This window comes from Oncorhynchus keta, chromosome 30, assembly GCF_023373465.1.
Source record: "Oncorhynchus keta strain PuntledgeMale-10-30-2019 chromosome 30, Oket_V2, whole genome shotgun sequence".
Classification (NCBI taxonomy): domain Eukaryota; kingdom Metazoa; phylum Chordata; class Actinopteri; order Salmoniformes; family Salmonidae; genus Oncorhynchus; species Oncorhynchus keta.
The window spans coordinates 27,250,867-27,263,200 of NC_068450.1; positions in this window are offsets into that span (position 1 = coordinate 27,250,867).

A 12,334-nucleotide genomic window follows, 5' to 3' on the forward strand; every position below is an offset into this window, starting at 1 on the left:
ACACTGTCTGCAGGTGGCTGAGAAGAATAGGGATTAGCAGGATTGTTTTAAATGGTCATGTGTGTTGATAAGCCTGAATCCAATTACGCACAGATTACGAAAAGTTATTCTCACACGTTGTAATGAATTATAGACCTACCTGGAGTGTCTCCTCACTCAACAACCTTTTGTGGGCCTACAGTACTTGTGGACTACAACAGAAATAAGTCTTTTCACTTTTTTGTGTATTGAACATTTTGGTATACGTCGTATCTGTTGCCTAGTGTAACATTTTATTTATTTAGAATTTTCAAATCAAATCAAAATGAAATACAAAATACCTTACAGTAAATACTGCATTTTAAAGTATCACAAGAATAACCTATAGCCTACTGTGCTTTCTGATAAATATTTCATTTAAAAAAATTGTCATGGTATTAAAACAATAACAGAGTGTGGGTAATATGATATGAACTGATTTAGTGTATCAGCCTCCTGCAATTGAACTAATAAATAAACAGAGGAGGGGTACAGTAATCTGATGTGACCTGGTCTGGTGTATCAGCCTCCTGCAATTGAGCTAATAAATTAACAGAGGAGGGGTACAGTGATCTGATGTGAACTGGTCTGGTGTATCAGCCTCCTGCAGTTGAGCTAATAAATAAACAGAGGAGGGGTACAGTAATCTGATGTGAACTGGTCTGGTGTATCAGCCTCCTGCAGTTGAGCTAATAAATAAACAGAGGAGGGGTACAGTAATCTGATGTGAACTGGTTGGTGTATCAGCCTCCTGCAATTGAGCTAATAAATAAACAGAGGAGGGGTACAGTAATCTGATGTGAACTGGTTTAGTGTATCAGCCTCCTGCACTGGTTTTGAGTTAATAAATAAACAGAGGAGGGGGGGTACAGTTGAGCTAATAAATAAACAGAGGAGTAATATGATGTGAACTGATTTAGTGTATCAGCCTCCTGCAGTTGAACTAATAAATAAACAGAGGAGGGGTACAGTAATCTGATGTGAACTGGTTTAGTGTATCAGCCTCCTGCAATTGAACTAATAAATAAACAGAGGAGGGGTACAGTAATCTGATGTGAACTGGTTTAGTGTATCAGCCTCCTGCAGTTGAACTAATAAATAAACAGAGGAGGGGTACAGTAATCTGATGTGAACTGGTTTAGTGTATCAGCCTCCTGCAGTTGAGCTAATAAATAAACAGAGGAGGGTACAGTAATCTGATGTGAACTGGTTTAGTGTATCAGCCTCCTGCAGTTGAGCTAATAAATAAACAGAGGAGGGGTACAGTAATCTGATGTGAACTGGTTTAGTGTATCAGCCTCCTGCAGTTGAGCTAATAAATAAACAGAGGAGGGGTACAGTAATCTGATGTGAACTGGTTTAGTGTATCAGCCTCCTGCAGTTGAGCTAATAAATAAACAGAGGAGGGGTACAGTAATCTGATGTGAACTGGTTTAGTGTATCAGCCTCCTGCAGTTGAGCTAATAAATAAACAGAGGAGGGGTACAGTAATCTGATGTGAACTGGTTTAGTGTATCAGCCTCCTGCAGTTGAGCTAATAAATAAACAGAGGAGGGGTACAGTAATATGATGTGACCTGGTTTAGTGTATCAGCCTCCTGCAGTTGAGCTAATAAATAAACAGAGGAGGGGTACAGTAATCTGATGTGAACTGGTTTAGTGTATCAGCTGATGTGAACTCCTGCAGTTGAGCTAATAAATAAACAGAGGAGGGGTACAGTGATCTGATGTGAACTGGTTTAGTGTATCAGCCTCCTGCAGCTAATAAATGAGCAGTAATAAAGTTGAGCTAATAAATAAACAGAGGAGGGGTACAGTGATCTGATGTGAACTGGTTTAGTGTATCAGCCTCCTGCAGTTGAGCTAATAAATAGTGTTATTAATGAGATGGAGTGTGACTTACCAAGCTCTTATGTTCAACTATTTCCCAGAGTGTGAGCTTACATTGTGTGATGTGCTTGCCTGATGAAAAGCTTACAGTAAGCCTTGAGTTTTGACAATATTTGTATCAAATACTCCTAACCCATATTCTCCAATAGTGCTTGTTGTGTGCTGTTTATCAATGTACCAGCCTATCAGGAGGAACTGGTCCATGTACCAGCCTATCAGGAGGAACTAGTCCATGTACCAGCCTATCAGGAGGAACTAGTCCATGTACCAGCCTATCAGGAGGAACTAGTCCATGTACCAGCCTATCAGAAGGAACTAGTCCATGTACCAGCCTATCAGGAGGAACTAGTCCATGTACCAGCCTATCAGAAGGAACTAGTCCATGTACCAGCCTATCAGGAGGAACTAGTCCATGTACCAGCCTATCAGGAGGAACTAGGCCATGTACCAGCCTATCAGAATGAACTAGTCCATGTACCAGCCTATCAGAAGGAACTAGTCCATGTACCAGCCTATCAGGAGGAACCAGTCCATGTACCATCCTATCAGAAGGAACTAGTCCATGTACCAGCCTATCAGGAGGAACTAGTCCATGTACCAGGCAATCAGGAGGAACCAGTCCATGTACCAGCCTATCAGGAGGAACTAGTCCATGTACCAGCCTGTCAGGAGGAACTAGTCCATGTACCAGCCTATCAGGAGGAACTAGTCCATGTACCAGCCTGTCCATGTATCAGGAGGAACTAGTCCATGTACCAGTCAGGAGGAACTAGTCCATGTACCAGCCTGTCAGGAGGAACTAGTCCATGTACCAGCCTATCAGGAGGAACTAGTCCATGTACCAGCCTATCAGGAGGAACTAGTCCATGTACCCACCTGTCAGGAGGAACTAGTCCATGTACCAGCCTATCAGGAGGAACTAGTCCATGTACCAGCCTATCAGGAGGAACTAATCCATGTACCAGCCTGTCAGGAGGAACTAGTCCATGTACCCACCTGCCAGGAGGAACTAGTCCATGTACCAGCCTATCAGGAGGAACTAGTCCATGTACCAGCCTATCAGGAGGAACTAGTCCATGTACCCACCTGTCAGGAGGAACTGGTCCATGTACCAGCCTATCAGGAGGAACTAGTCCATGTACCAGCCTATCAGGAGGAACTAGTTCATGTACCAGCCTGTCAGGAGGAACTAGTCCATGTACCAGTCTATCAGGAGGAACTAGTCCATGTACCAGCCTATAGTGGTGGCAGCAGTATGCTTTTACCTCAAATCAAATCAAATCAAATGTATTTATATAACCCTTCGTACATCAGCTGATATCTCAAAGGGCTGTACAGAAACCCAGCCTAAAACCCCAAACAGCAAGCAATGCAGGTGGCAATACCTGTTTAGTATGAGAGAATGCCAAGAGTGTCATCATGGCAAAGGTTGGCTTCTTTAAAGAATCTCAAATATAGAATATATTTTGATTTGTTTAACACTTTTTTGGTTACAACATGATTCCATGTGTGTTATTTCATAGTTTTGATGTCTACAATGTAGAAAATATTTAAAAAAATAAAGAAAAACCCTTGAAGGAATATGTGTTTCCAATCTTTTGACTGGTACTGTAAGTGCAAGTGGTACCAAAGAGCCTGCTAAAGTTCCATTATTAAAGACAGTCACTATTTTGTTATTGGTTTCAGAATTGGGATGGCTATAAACCCAAGCCTAGATGAGATGGATAACACTGTGAAGCAGCTGGACGTGGGGGAAGTAGGATGAACGTCACCTGGGAGGAACAGGCAAGTCGGCCGCTGATCCTGGAGGGCCCATACTAGGATCGCTTGCTCCTAGCCAGTGGAGGGTTCTCTCTTCACCAGACCACACAGTGCAACCTGGAGGAAGGTGCGGTGCCTTGTCGTCCTACACAGCGGCATGGAGACGGATGTGGACCAGATGGTAGTGGTCAAAGGAACGAGGTACCTACCCAGACAATGAAGGTTGCCCGCAGAGGAGTGGAGCTCTGGGAACCCTACCTAGCCCAGTTTCAGATAGCTGCGTGGCAAAATAGATGGACTGAAGAGGATATGGCTGAACTGGACCTGGAGGGGAGTGACTTACAGGCCCTACTAGATCTTAGATCTGACCAGGGGAGGGACTACACTCCCCTAACTACCTGTCACAGGCCGGCTCACAGCCTGTGGCAAAAATGAGGGGACGCAAACAACAGGAGAAGAAAAAAGGTTCTTTATTGTAAACCAAAACGATTAACTTTAACCAAAGAAAAAGGAATGAGGTGTGAAAGTATCATAATGTAAGGTGTAGGTCAAATGCAGGGATGCGTGAATCTGTGTGCGTGAATGACTGAGTGAAAACTATGCAAAACTACAAGGGAACAAACAAAACAGGATCATACCTGGAGGAGCAGAGAGAGAGAGACAAGAGTGATTCGTGAAGCCGTTCAAATACCCTGAGCCCAGGTGACTCCAATCACTAATGACCCTCCTCTGCCTGCAGGAGGAACCGCCCCTGCACTGCAGAGGAGGGGCCGTGACAACCAGCCTGAGGGACTACACTGCCCTAACTCCCACCTTGAGGGAATACACTGCCCTAACTACCACCTTGAGGGACTACACTTCCCTGACTACCACCTTGAGGGAATACACTGCCCTACAGTAACTACTACCCTGAGGGACTACATTTCCCTAACTACCACCTTGAGGGAATACACCGCCCTACAGTAAATACCATCGTGAGGAACTACACTGACCTAACTACCCCCCTGAGGGAATACACTGCCCTAACTACCACCCTGAGGAACCCTTCCTCCTGGACTTGACACCAGTGAGGCTCTAATAGCATGTTCTCCCTGCCACACTAAAGCCCTGGAAAAGAGCCGAGTTACCCCAAAGGCATGGCGGGTAGAAATGGAGTTGGAGACCAAGATCTCAGATGAGGTGGTCTGTTAAGCCAAAGTGGAACACCGGCAGTGGACTCCGCGAAGGTCCACTTCGAGAGGTCAACACCAGCCTGCCTGTGTGCAGAAAGGTAACTTCGCTAGCTATTGTGAAGCCCCACCTCAGCCCTTGCCTGCCCCTGAGTTGACGGGAAAAGCCAGGGGAATGATGAAGTGAGGGGAACACCATTTCAGTCCGCTGACAACCCCGTTGAGCCTGAACATCAAGTTGGTTGTTTGGGCCAGATGCATGGCCTCTACCTTCCATGCAGCATCAGTGGTGAGGCCTGCCAGGCGTTGATTGACATCCTTGTTCAGCCTGGTGTTCTTCCAGATACAGTGGGCCCTTCCCCTCCCAGCAATGTCTCATTGGAGCACGAGTTCTGGTTGGCCATTATCCAAGATGATGTTGCGTTTGTCCGTTAGCCCAGGGTGAATCCTTAGCCCAGGATTTCCTGAGGGTTGGATTTCCTGAGTCAAGCAGGGTCATGCCTAGATGTTGGAACACGGAAACTCCAGATGAAACACTCCGTCATGGGACTTTGGGGCAATGGAAGAAGACAATGGCAGCGACAGGTGGCAGACAGCCCTACAAAGATCCTTCCTCCAGATGAGGAGCAGCTTAAGCCTCCCAATGTTAGTTGAATCACTTGTATTAATTTGGGGACAGGTTGAAATGCACATGAGCATTAGGCCTTTGCACACTGCATTGTTCTTAACCCCAGGCTATCTTGGTCCCATGCTAGACTAGCCCTGAGCTAGCTTAGCTTGTGTTCACACAAGCATTTGTTAACCCTGGGCTAAGGATTCACAGCCCACAGCCCTGGGCTAACGGACAACCAACATCTCTGACACGCGACCAATGTATACGCAATAAGACATTAATTAACACATCATTTCCTCCTGCTTCTGGCCTAGCATTTGATTTCCAGCAGTGATGGTTTGTATAAACCTTCCTTGTCTGTCTGTCGACATCGGAATTGTTCTTATATTTTATTTTATTTAACCTTTATTTAACTAGGCAAGTCAGTTAAGAACAAATTCTTATTTACAATGATGGCCTACCCCGGCCAAACCCTCCCTTAACCCGGACGACACTGGGCAATTGTGCGCCACCCTATGGGACTCCCGATCACGGCCTGTTGTGATCGGGTCTGCACTGCGATGCAATGACTTAGACCGTTGTGCCACTCAGGATCCCAAAATACCTCAGGAAATAATGTTTCACCGAAGAGTTTTATCTGTGGTTTCAGTTTTAAAAGTCGATATCACCCCTTTACAGATGCTGTGAACTAAAATATTTTCCAGGCATTTTGCCTAATCCAGGCAAAATCATGCAACAATATTATTATCATGGATATATGCAATTAACTGTCAATAGAAAACCTATGAAAACTGAGGAAAATGTAGCGTTTGCTGCCCTTCCAGATGTAAAGTTTGTAGCTTTAGTTGGCTAAGTGAGAAGAAGTGAGCCAGCCTGCATAGCACCCGTTTTTGTTAGACATAGCAACCAATGTTTTCGACATAGCAACCAATGTTTTTGTTAGACATAGCAACCAATGTTTTTGTGAGACATAGCAACCAATGTTTTTGTTAGACATAGCAACCAATGTTTTTGTTAGACATAATAACCAATGTTTTTGTTAGACATAGCAACCAATGTTTTTGTTAGACATAGCAACCAATGTTTTTGTTAGACATAGCAACCAATGTTTTTGTTAGACATAGCAACCAATGTTTTTGTTAGACATAGCAACCAATGTTTTTGCACAGATGAAAGTATTTTGTTTCTTGTCCTCAGATGGAAGGATTAATAGTATGAATTTCCTTGTCAAAACAAGGTGCAGAACGCATTACAGGCATCACGAGCATATGTAAATCAAGTAAACATGCAGCTTTTGTGATTGGACAGTGAGCATTCTAGGCATTGTTCTTGACCTCATTTGTCACATATACTCCTTCTCTGGCCTCTAGGACATCAGGCTGCTGATTATCCCACACATCTGTCACCATGGTCTTGCACACCTGTGCCTCATGACACTCACCTGGACTCCATCACCTCCTTGATTATCTTCCCTATATCTGTCACTCCCCTTGGTTCTTCCTCAGGTGTTATTGACTTCATGTCGGTGCGTTGTTTGCGTTTCGTGTTCATTGTTTCTTTTATTTATTAAAACACTCACTCTCTGAACTTGCTTCCCGACTCTCAGCGCACTTGTTACATAATTTCCCACTAGCTATTTTGGCACAGAGTTTCTGGGGCTAACCCCGTAAAGTTGGTGCTAACCCTGCTCTGGAGCAGCACAAGCTAGCCCGGAGCTAAGAGTGGTGCTAGGCTAGCCCACTTCAGTATGTGCAAGTGTGAACAGACGCTTAGCCCTGAACTAAAATCTCCCTTAGCCCAAGGAGGGTCTTAGCCCTGGGCTAAGGTGCAGTATGAACGTGTCTATTCAAGGACAGTTATTTAGATAGCTGTTACCCACTCATTTGTCCTGGGAAATTAACATTGCTGATTGGGATCTTATTTTCCCTGAAATGCATATGGTCCTTGTGTTACCTGCAGGTTTTGACCAGGAGTCATACAAAATCATGTGTCTCTACTCCGATGAATGACTATTGTTCATTTACAGTATATTTTTTGTTTAAAAGTTATTTTAACATAAGTTGTGTGTGGGTACATCTTAATTTGATCACACTGTTTCAGGAGAAATGTTCCTGCACTGCAGGAAATGCCAACATATAATGTATTTGAGGGTTAAAAAGGCTTCTAAAGATTGTAATTTCCACATTAAAATGTCATACTTGATTTCCCCTAATGAAAAATGTATCAACCCCTACAACAATGTCCATGAATTATAATCCACATAATATTCACATTTCCTGATTATTTTAATTGGTTTGTAAATTAGTTTACCAATTTGTTTATATTAAATATGAATATGTTTCCTTTGGATTATTTGTTTGTAATTAAAGTATTATGATTTATAACATGTTTTCTTGTGATTGTTATGTACATTAGTAGCCTAACTTTTGTCGTCCTCCAAACTACAGTGCATTGGGAAAGTATTCAGACCTATTCCCTTCTTTCAAATGTTGTTACGTTGCAGCCTTATTCTAAAATGGATGAAATAAAATGTTTCCTCACCAACACACAATACCCCACAATGACAAAGCGAAAAAAGGTTTTACATTTCTTTAGCAAATGTATATATATTTTTAACAGAAATACCTTATTTACATAAGTATTCAGAACCTTTGCTATGAGATACTAAATTGAGCTCAGGTGCATCCTGTTTCCATTGATCATCCTTGAGATGTTTCGACAACTTGATTGGAGTCCACTTGTGGTAAATTGATTGGACATGATTTTGAAAGGCACACATCAGTCTATATGAGGTCCCACAGTTGACAGTGCATTCCAGAGCAAAAATGAAGCCATGAGGTCGTAGGAATTGTCCATAGAGCACCGAGACAGGATTGTGTCGAGGCACAGATCTGGGGAAGGCTACTAAAACATTTCTGTATTGAAGGTCCCAAAGAATACAGTGGCCTACATCATTCTTGAATGAAAGAAGCTTAGAACCACCAAGACTCTTCTTAGCCGCCCGTCAAACTGAGCAAATAGGGGAGAAGGGACTTGATCAGGGAGGTGATTAAGAACCCCATGGTCACTCTGACAGAGCTCCAGAGATCCTCTGTGGAAATAGGAGAATCTTCCAGAAGGACAACCATTTCTGCAGCACTCCACCAATCAGGACTTTATAGTAGAGTGGCCAGATGGAAACCACTCCTCAGAAAAAGGTACATGACAGGCCACTTGGAGTTTTTCAAAGGCACCTAAAGGACTCTCATATCATGAGAAACAGCATTCTCTGGTCTGATGAAACCAAAATTGAACTCTTCGGCCTGAATGCTAAGTATCACATCTGGAGGAATCCAGGCACCACTCATAACCTGGCCATTAACATACTTATGGTGAAGCATGGTGGTGGTGGCAGCATCATGCAGTGGGAATGTTTTTCAGTGGTAGGGACTGGGAGACTAGTCAGGATCGAGGCAAAGATGAATTGAGCTATATACAGAGAGATCCTTGATAAAAACTTTCTCCAAAGAGCTCCGGACCTCAGACTGGGGCAAAGGTTCACCTTCCAACAAGACAACGACCCTGAGCACAAAGACAAGACAATGCAGGAGTGGCTTTGGGACAAGTCCCTGAATGTCCTTGAGTGGCCCAGCCTGTGCCTGGACTTGAACCCGATCAAACATCTCTGGAGTGACCTGAAAATAGCTGTGCAGCAATGCTCCACATCCAACCTGACAGAACTTGAGAGGATCTGCAGAGAAGAAACCTAGTCAAATTGCCTGGTTAAATAAAGGTTAAATTAAAACTCCCCAGATATAGGTGTGCCAAGCTTGTAGCGTCATACCCAAGAAGACGCAATGCTGTAATCGCTGCCAAAGGTGCTTCAACAAAGTAAAGGGTCTGATATTTCAGGTTTTTATTTGTCATAAATTTGCAAACATTTCTAAAAACCTTTTTTCCCTTTGTCATTGTGGGTGAGAATTGATGTAATCATATTTAGAATAAGTCTGTGACGTAACAAATGTGGAAAATGTCAGGGGTCTGAATTATTTTTGAAGTCACTGTATATCTACAGAAACATATCTTTATACACAACATAAACATATATACAATATCTCAAACAGCATAAATCACAACCAATATTGTTATTGTGCCTAACGGAAACACATGTAAATGTATCCAAAAAGCTGTGCCTATTACATGGATTACAATTCTTTGATCTGAAAGTTGAATGTCATGTTGACAGTATAGCTATGTCATCTTAATCTTGATCTTGTCAGACTGTGAACCAAAATGAACTTTCTGTTACAATCTCATCTAAGACAGAATGCATTGTCAAGTTTTAGGACTCTTTTTTTAAGCAATGTTCGGTCCTCTGGCTGTGGCACCATGATTTAGCACCCATTTTTCCCTCCATGTTTGTTTCTTGTTTAAACAGTGGGAATGTTACTTTTGTTGACATTTTCGATCCTTTGTTACCACAGCAAAAGTAGAGCTGGTGTCAACAACATGAATGGTTATAGAGTAAGGGGGTGTTATCTGTTTTGAATGCGGTATGAGAATGTGTCAGTTATAAATTATACATGATTGTTTTTCAGTTGCAACTTGTGGTGAAGTAGTGATTGATAAATGTGTTGTCTTAGCTTTCTGGAATGTAGAACTTTATTAACAGTAGAAAGTACATTTTTAGGTAGAAAAACACCTCTATTGATCTATTACACTTACAACCTTCCAGACTGCTGCTCAGAGACACTCCCAGAATCCTCCACTCCAGCCAGTTTAGGCAATGCCAGAAGTTTTCAATAACTCAAAGTTTCAGTTTATATCAGAAATATTTGGTCACATCAGTCCAAAATTGCGAAATTGTATTAACATTTTGAATCAAACCTCCTTTGTGCTTTCGGGGGTTTTGATACCTCAATGCTGTATGTTTCTTTTGTATTTATGTTCTTATGGTCCTTTAGCCATAGCAGTATATATTTATGGCTACATTTGACTAAAGTTATGCTAGAGTCAGTAATCAGTGCTGGGGAAGAGTGTTACCGTCTGCATTAGTTTATTGTAGTTGTAAAAATGTTATATTTGTTATATATGTTATATATATATGATATAATATCATGTTTAATGAAGTGCCTTTCTGAATGTCCCTATATTTATATACTCTGTCAGTAAATGTATTTAAGTAAGCCAGTCTCTGCTCGTTATTTCTGATTGTTAGGTGGTCTGATATGCAACTGATTTACTCCTTGCCTCCTTCAACATTTTGAATCAAGTCATTTTTGCATTACCGTTCAACACTACTCTGACTCAGGACAGGTTAGTTGATTTAGATTTAAAAAACAATCTAGAAAAATGAAATACATTTTTCCAAAAATGCCATTCTCAAATACCAGCGCCATTCAAGAATTGCCACTTCACTAACATGAATAACTGCTCTAATAAACTATGTATTATTGCCTTTAATAAACAAAGATACTGCTTTGTGAATGCTTTAGTTCATGTTAACTACAACATAATTAAAAAGTGTTAGGAAAATGAATAACTGAGAGACTAATCAGGATCGAAAGGAAGATGAATGAGCAAGGTACAGAGCAAGGTACCTTCTCCAGAGCACTCAGGACTCATACTGGGGCAAATGTTCACTTTCCAACAAGACAACAACCCTGAGAACACAGCCAAAACAACGCAGGAGGGGCTTGGCCTTGAATCACACCTAACAACTCTGGAGAGGCCTGGAAATAGCTGTGCAGCGACTCTCCCCATCCAACCTGACAGAGCTTATGAGGATCTGCAGAGAAGAATGGGAGAAATTCCCCTAAATACTGTATATATACAGTACCAGTCCAAAGTTTGGACACAATTACTCATTCAAGGGAATCATGTAGTAACCAAAAAAGTGTTAAACATATCAAAATAGATTCTATATTTGAGATTCTTCAAAGTAGCCACCATTTGCCTTGATGACAGCTTTGCACACTCTTGGCATTCTCTCAACCAGCTTCATGAGGTAGTCACCTGTAATGCATTTCAATTAACAGGTGTGCCTTGTTTTAAGTTAATTTGTGGAATTTCTTTCCTTCTTAATGCATTTGAGCCAATCAGTTTTGTTGAGACAAGGTAGGGGTGGTATACAGAAGATAGCCTTATTTGGTAAAAGACCAAGTCCATATTATGGCTAGAACAGCTCAAATAAGGAAAGATAAATTACAGTCCATCAATACTTTAAGACATGAAGGTCAGTCAATCCGGAAAAGTGCAGTCGCAAAAACCATCAAGCACTATGTTTGAAACTGGCTCTCATGAGGACCACCACAGGAATGGAAGACACATAGTTACCTCTACCTCGGGCCTCCACAATCACCTGACCTCAACCCATGTGGGATGGTTTGGGATGAGTTGGACCACAGAGTGAAGGAAAAACAGCCAACAAGTGCTCAGCATATGTGGGAACTCCTTCAAGACTGTTGGAAAAGCATTCCATGTGAAGCTGGTTCAGAGAGTGTCAAGAGTTTGCAAAGCTGTCATCAAGGCAAATGTTGGCTACTTTGAAGATATTATCAGGAATATTATCAGGAATCAAGGTAAGACCCAGATGCAGACTGTCGAAGTAACACTGTTTATTGTAGCAACAGGTGCAGACAAAGACAGGTCAAGGCAGGCAGGGGTCGAAAATCCAGGGAAAGGCAAAGGTACAGGACGGCAGGCGGACTCAGGGTCAGGGACAGGCAGGGTTCAGTAATCCAGAGATGGAGCAAAGGTACAGGATGGCAGGAAGGCTCAGTCTCAGGGTCAGGCAGGCAAAGGTCAATACTGGGAGGACTAGCAAAGAGAGGCTGGAAAAAACGATAGGCGCTGACAGGAAAACTGCTGGTAAGCTTGAACGAACAAGACGAACTGGCAACAAA